A 7,729-nucleotide genomic window follows, 5' to 3' on the forward strand; every position below is an offset into this window, starting at 1 on the left:
CTTTGGGATTGGGAGACTCGGTTGTTTAAAAAAAAATTATCCCTGTTTCTGCGTCTCATTCTTAGTCCTCTTGGATTTCCAAGCTGAGTTAGGTGTTATCCTCCTATGCAGACATGGGGGGAGCAGATTCAATGTGCCGTAGCAGCCTCGAAGCAGAAGTTGTGTTGTAAGAAAGCTTTGCCCATATCCGGACAGGATGATGACTCTTGCCAGTTGGAGCGAAGGACCAACTAACCCCTCGGCAGCCCTCATCTCTAATCTGTAGTGTAGAGAAGGTGCTGTGGCTTGTTACTTCACTTAACATCTGTGCACCTCGCTCTGAGGCATCCAGTAAACAATGTGACTAAGAGAAAACAAAATTGGATTTTTTTTTTCCTGTAAACTGGATTCTTTTTTTCTGTAAATTGGATTTTTTTTTTCCTGTAAATTGGAATGTGTAATTACGGCAGATGATAATCCGCCATTTCTTGGAAAAGGCAAAGACTCTTAGCTGGGATTTCCTTAGCATGACCCAGTTCAAAAAGCAAATGACACTTCATAGAAATCACCGCAAAGCTAAAGTCGCAAATTTCTGGTCCTTAGTGCCAAGGGTGCTGGTGCTTGCTCGTAAATCAACACTCTTCCCTTCGGTTCCCAGCATGGAAATTCTTGTTCCAACTCCAGTGGCAGATGCAGGACAGACTGTGAAGCTGTTCTTTCTGCCTTCTTTTAGTGCTGCTTGTTGTAAATGAACTCAGAAGATAAGTGATTATAAAATAGAACGGTTCCTTATTTGAAAATGTCTCATGAACTTATGTTTTTAGCACATACAAGTTAAAACTGCATTCATTTAGGTTGCTTAGAAGTAATATCAATTTTTTGTGCCAGGTGGATTTATAAATGCACATACTCCTGTTAAATGTTGGCCATTTCATGCCTTTAATTCAACACCTATCTGTGTTTGAGTTGGTTTAAAATGTAATCAAACTGTATTATAACAACATATCTGAGGCCAAGCTCTGAACCTGAATTGACTGTATTGCATTCAGATGCTCTCCTAGGCTACGGCAATGCCACGTGTGTAGCTGTACAAGCACCAGTTTAAACATTGCTATGGTTAGAAGACTTTAGCACTACTTCCCTCAAAAACACAGGCAGAACCTTTGTAGCTTGTAAAGCCAGAAGAGACTTGTGATCATCCCGTCTGCCTGCTGCAGGACCCGGTGGTAACTGCCTTGACGTAGGGTTGATGTCCTGCAGCACGATTATTTACGGGGGGTGGAGGAGAGTCTGGTGCATGCAGCTGTACAAATAAGGGATTTAGCTGTTTTGGTTTCAAGTTTGCCAGCCAGTTTTGGTCAACTGAATTGAAAACTGCCTGCCTTTGCTGTCAAAATGTAGAGCACATAAAAAAGGTTTTGCATCTGACTTGAAATTAAACGTTATGACTGAGGGAGAATATTTTTTAAGAGTAAAACCACTTCATTTTATGAAGTAACTAAAATACAGAAAACAGAAATATCTACTTCTCTTTGGTTTTCTGGCCGCTCTCTCCTCCCCCTATCCCCTCCCAAATTCTTCCCTAAATTTTGTCCAGGTTATAGTAACTTAGTATAGTTTTTTCTCTTTAAATTGCAGAAGCAGTAGGAAGCATTTAAGAAATGTGTGCTCGGTTTCAGTACACAAGTCAAAGCAGCACAGTTAAAAGTGGAAATATTACTTTTACAATCAAAGAAGGTGCCTGGGAAAAAAAAAAAAAATCTTCCAGGGGAAAAAAACATCGTGTTGTCTCCCACTTGCCTAGATACAATGATGAGGTAAGTTGAGGACAATGTTTTTCTTCAAAACTGAATTTCCTGCTTTCAGTTAACCTACAGTTTACCTCATCTGGTATGTTCACACCAAAATAATCATAGCCCAACGACAATACTGCAGGCAACTTTGGTTGCCAAAGGCAACTTTACAGTGCAACAGCATCAACATCCCCACGGGGATGTCATCCTTTCATGCATCTCATGGGATACCCTAAACGTGAGGTTCTAAATCCATTTAGTAAGCTATTAGGATTAGATAGAGTCCATCTGAGTGAGTGAACCCCAATGGGGATTTATAATTTTACTGCAACACAAAAATCCTATGCTTAATAGGAGGGAAAACTATATTTAAAAAAAAAAACAAAGGGAAAATACAAGGAATTTTTACTGGCAGTAAACCAGTGCAATTCATAGCTTGGTCATAACCGTTGTTTAACTGTGTAGTTTGCAGAAGTTGTCAGGGGATAGATTTACGGCTGGACGAGAGCCTGACTGAGGGGGGGTAGCAGCAGAGGTGGGCTGGTGTGGGACGGGCACTCTAGGTGACGCAGTGGGGGAGCTGCCATATCGCTGCACAACTTTTCCTCCATTTCATGCTGAATTAAGGTTAACATCCCGCACACTCATCAGAGGTTGTACAGCACTCTGTTTCTGTTAATTTATCAACGTGTAACTTCTCAGCAGTCTCTATCACCCTGTCCTATAGCAATGTATGTAGTGAACAAATTGATGCCCTGCACTATTTCTTCTTAGGTGCTTCCTAATCCCTAGTACAGAGGAACTGCACAAGAACGGAACTGGTTTTGCATATGGCTGGTGATAGATAAGTAATCTTGAAATCCCCTGTGTGCAATGTCTTTATTTCTACCAATGCAAACGTGCCCAAATCTGATTTTGACAGCTGGTAGATTATGGCAGATCTAATAACCCCAAAACTCTAGAAACAGAGATATAGAGGGGTCATTAATTGGCAGTGAAAGAAAATGAATGCTTCTATTTAAGCATAGTTTATGCCATTTTTCTTTGAATAAGCTGCCAAAAGAACAAGATCATAAGCTGTTACAAAAACAACTTAAGCTGTAGTTGTGATTTGTGTCAAGTATTCAAAAAAACGAAAAATACAGAAACTGTAGGCAAGAGCAGTTATGAGTGCAATAGCTGTGACTCCAGGACTGAAAATAACCCACCTGTGAGATGAGTTTCCTTCAACCATTTATCAGTTGCTAAACAATAGCATCACATATCTATCATAACTGTTAACGTATTATTAAAGCTGGGGAATCTCTGGTCACCTGTGGGCGTTCAGTGGTGTTCGGGCACGAGGTACTTTACTTTCAGCCTCTTTTAAAATAAATAGTAACACTGCAGCTGCAACGTTAAATACACCAGTCCTAAAAATTACTGCTGTATCTTGAATCTAGCTCCTCCCGTTTATTTTAATCACAAATGGAAGAAAAAGGGGAAGAGGGGTAGTGTTTAAGTTCCCAGTATGTAATCTTTTGATGCCTATCTTGATTGTAGAAGGAAGTGACAGGGACAGCAGATTTGAATGTGTGAGTAAAGCCAGATGCATCTGGTTATACAGGCTGCTTTTAGAAATTTGCATTTGTTTTCTTTTAGTCTAGAACTGCTGATAACTGGAGCTGTATGGAAGCAACCTGTACTCCCAGCACTTTGCTTCCCTCCAGCTCCTTCCAGTTGCTGCTGTAGCAGCTTCTTGCTGGGCAGTGGTGGCAGAAGTAATGTTGGGGGGTGAGACGGTGGAGAAAATTGGACTGTTGTTTAGCAACCCCTTGCCTTGCTTTGTGGAGAGTACAGGTAAGTGTTCTTCAAAACAGCAGGTTTTGATTTGCAAAATCAGAAGCTTCTTGCCAGAGAACTGTCTAAAGGGCAAACCGGAGGGCAGCCAGCAGCAAAACTATTTTCTAAGTTCAAAGGTGTTCCTTTCAAAGGCCAGTTTAAATCCTTGAAGTATTAAAGCTGTGAAAACAAATCAAGAGAAGAATGGAATGAAATTGTTCTTACCAAAATAGCAAGCCAGGTTCATATGCTTAGAAATAAAATTAACCAGAGCAGACCAGAAGTTGCACTTCACCCTGCTCCGTGGTGTTGAGTGAGCCAGTGCAGCTTGGGAAGTGCCGAATTATGGCACTTGGAGGGTGGTTGCTGCCAGGAGGGCTCTACGGGAACTGGGGAAGGAGTGTAAGGCTTTCCTTTAGAGGAGAAGAAAGAGGTGATGCTGTGGCTGATCCTGTGGTGTGATGTAGCTGTATGAGCCATATGGAGTAGCTGCGGTACCTTTTTGATTCTTCAATCAGCTCCTTGTTCAAACACTTTCAGCGAAGCCATAATTTGGTGTATACTGGAAAGAATTTATTTCTTTTAATGCTTTTTTTATCTTTGTAATTTAACCTTTTTGACTTCTTACATGGGCATGCTTCCCCCAGCTATTGTAAGTAGCTAGCTTTGCTCCCTCTGACCCCAAGTAATCTGTGAGAATCCTGTATTTATGAAAAATACTGAGTGGATGGTCCTGATCCCCAGAAATGGGGCAGGGGAGGGCAGGTACAGCAATATCTGTATTGCTCTGTCAGCATGTCTCACTCTTGACCTGAAGGACCACACAACAGGCTGAGAAAATTAATCCAGCACCAAAAGCTAGCTTGCTTGAAAAATCTACAGACTTTTCCAAACATTTCTTTTTCTCCCTGACACTTCCCATTAACTTATTTGCAGCTCCTGTTATGAGGAATTTACATCAAAAACTCAGGAAACCACTTAATGCTGTTTAAAACACAATGCTTTAGATGAATTATTACTAAATGCACCCTTGTGTTTTTAAAGTATTTCAAATCTAGTTAATTAGCCGGGTTGGTTTTACATTACACATGCTCATCACGACAATTCTGCTGAAAAGCTGTCATTGAACTAAATCACGGTTACTTAATTCTCAATCATAGGTATGACGTTGATTCACTTTTACGCGTAACTCCTCCTAACACACATAATTTTTAGCATTTCAAAGACAGCTGTCTGACAGTGACAAATGATGATTAACTCTCCCCTGTTCTCAAATGAAAAGCTGTTAATTACTATTATGTACTTTTAAACTGAAAATACCAACTCCTTAGTCCTAGACAGATCCTGGGTGAACAGCTAGTTGACACCTCCACTGGGAGAACCATCAATATAACAAACATGTTTTCCTCTCCTTTGAACTTCTCAGCAGAAGAAAGGTGTTGCTGCCTTCACTTCAAAGGCACTTGCTGATTATCTTCAAAACTCGCTGTGGAGCTGAGATGGATGCAGAGGGCGGCCAGCCTTTCCGACGTAGCTGTGTCCTGTCCTGAAGCACACAGGCACTATGCCACGCACAACCCGACCTCCTTCAAATGCCAGCAAGGTCAGCCCCTTACACTGTTTTTTTCTGTCGGTGAAATTCAGCTTCACTGGAGTGACTCCTGGTTAACAGCAGTCACCGTTATCAGACTGGGAAGAAATCGGAGAGAAATCCAGATCAAGCTGGCAGCCCAAATATTCTTGAGAGCCTTGGTAGGGAATAACTCTGTCCCACTTTTTGTTAAAATTAAAGTGATGGTGATGGGAGTGCTCAGCTTTTCTCAATGTTTTAAATATTTTTATTGGGAGTAATACATAAAAATTGCAGAAGTGCAGGAGTCTAGTTGAGGAGGATGATGATCTGTAATGTACAATGGCTGCTTTTGGTCTTTCAACTTTCACATTTTGAAGGAAGAAAAACTCTTCAAGGGAATCCTTCCTAGTGTTCCTTTTCTCCATTTTGTTATTTCTTTTCTCTCTCTCTCTCTCAAACTAAAATAATGAATTGTCATTGTTAACATAAGAACTTGTGCTGTGTATTCTAGTATGAATCTAGCAACAGGCTATCAGTTCTTAGAAAACATAGTAGCCACTCAACCAGCAGTCCAAAAAGGGTAATTTAAAAGGAGTTTTATAACCCAGCTATAATCATAGAAGTGCTGGAGTTGGAAGGGACTTCCATTTGGTCACCCACCATCCTTCGCACCATACACAGATCGCTCACTTTAGTGATGCGTGACAGGACAGGGTCTACTCCAGCAGTGTCGCCAGTGAAAGGGCCATAAACCAGCCTTTGCAGCCTGTTCTATTGCGTAACTCCTCCTCCTCCTTTTTCCTGGTATTTATCACAGTTCTTCCTTTTTGCAGTTCACATCCACTACTATTTTTTTTCCTGCCCCTGTTTACTAATGAGAGTGTTTTGGTCCTTTTACTCCCTGGGACAACTGAATTTACTGGAACTCCTCAGTAGGAAATTCAGTCCCCTTTAGTGTCTAGGACGGAGCAGAACAAGGTATTTAGATATGTATCTGAATCTCTTGAATATGCAAATGCAGTTTGAAATATCTGTCCTTAAAATGCTGCTGGCTGCTTTTCAGGGCAGATCATAAATGCTGTAAGAACTAGTGCCTGCATTAGGCTCAGAGAGCACCTAAGCATAAATCCCTCTTCTTTCCAACCACATCCTGAATGATTTTCATTGCTCCTCGCCTTTGCCTAATGGTGCCCCAGGCAACTTCCTTGTTACCTGATGCTAAAACAGTGATACAGTAGTCTCCATACCATACCCTCCTATTTCCTACTTCTATTTTTGATCACTTGTGCGAAGACAGAAAAAAGAAAGACATAGCTGGGCAAAAATTCCTGATCCTTAGAGTGTCACTTCAGATTTGTGTTCAGACTTTCGTGGGAAGTGGCATCAGTTGACCTCCTTGTTGCTTCTCAGATGCCTGTCTCTTATAGCATGAAAACGGCAACCTTCAATTTATTAACTCTGTCAAAACTGCTATAATCTGTTTTATTTTGGGGTTTTTTTAATGGTCTCCTGAGAAGAACACTTTTCCAGAGTACAGCAGAATCGCTATATCCTTATTGTGTTGAATATGGTAGATGATACTTTCACGTATTTTGGCTTTTAGACTTTAACAAGTTTTAAGGTGAGATGCGATCAGTCTGATCATCTCATCTGAGTGCTGCAAAATCTGTCCCTTCAAGCCAAACAAACCCACCAGTAAATACAATTAGTGTATTCTCTAATATACTTCCAAAAAGTCATGAAAAAGCCAAATGGCATCAGACAGATGAGTCTGGGAAGTGTTGACTGATAAGTTATCAAAGTGACACATTAACCACTAATTAATGCAGTTCATACTTGCAGTTGAGTCTCATTTTTGTTTAGTATTCTCCCTGGGAATGTCACATGGAAACATGAAATGTCTTGCTTGAGTGAAATTTTGGGCTCTGACTCGTGATCTTTGCCAATTAGTATTGCAGTGATGTTAAAAACAAAAAAAAAAAGTGCTTCTTTCCTACTGTCTGCACCACTCATTAGTTAAAATGCATGTTGCACAGACAGCAAAAAAAAGTTTATTTTTATTGTATATAATTTAATATAAATAGCAATGTTACTTCATGCGCATAGCTGAGATTAGGAACCTTCCCCTTTGCTTGGGCTGGACTGGGGGAAACAAGATCAGAGATTGCTTCAGAGGAGGAGCAAAGTAACCTAAACAGACAAGACAAACTGGAATGGAGTGTCAAAATGACTTGCCTAATGTCACACGGCAGGTCAGTGACAGAGCTGGGACTGCAACGGTGACAAATCATGGGCCTGTTTGGTCTTATCCTGGGGATTAGGGGGAAGGAAAACAAAACTGGTTTTTACGGAGCATGGTGTGCATAGCTGTTTCATACAGGCAGTAAAAAATACACTTAATTTGTTCCTTCTTATAAACTAATTTAAAGCAGAATTTCTAACACTGTTTTCTTTAATTTTATGACTTGGAAATATTTTAAATCTAGGTTTTTGCCTTAAAATTGAGACATAGTTTCCCTTTCTTAAAATAGCACAAAAATTTACAAAAAAACCAAAAAGTTTT

This window comes from Gymnogyps californianus, chromosome 14 (assembly GCF_018139145.2).
Source record: "Gymnogyps californianus isolate 813 chromosome 14, ASM1813914v2, whole genome shotgun sequence".
NCBI classification, from domain to species: Eukaryota; Metazoa; Chordata; class Aves; order Accipitriformes; family Cathartidae; genus Gymnogyps; species Gymnogyps californianus.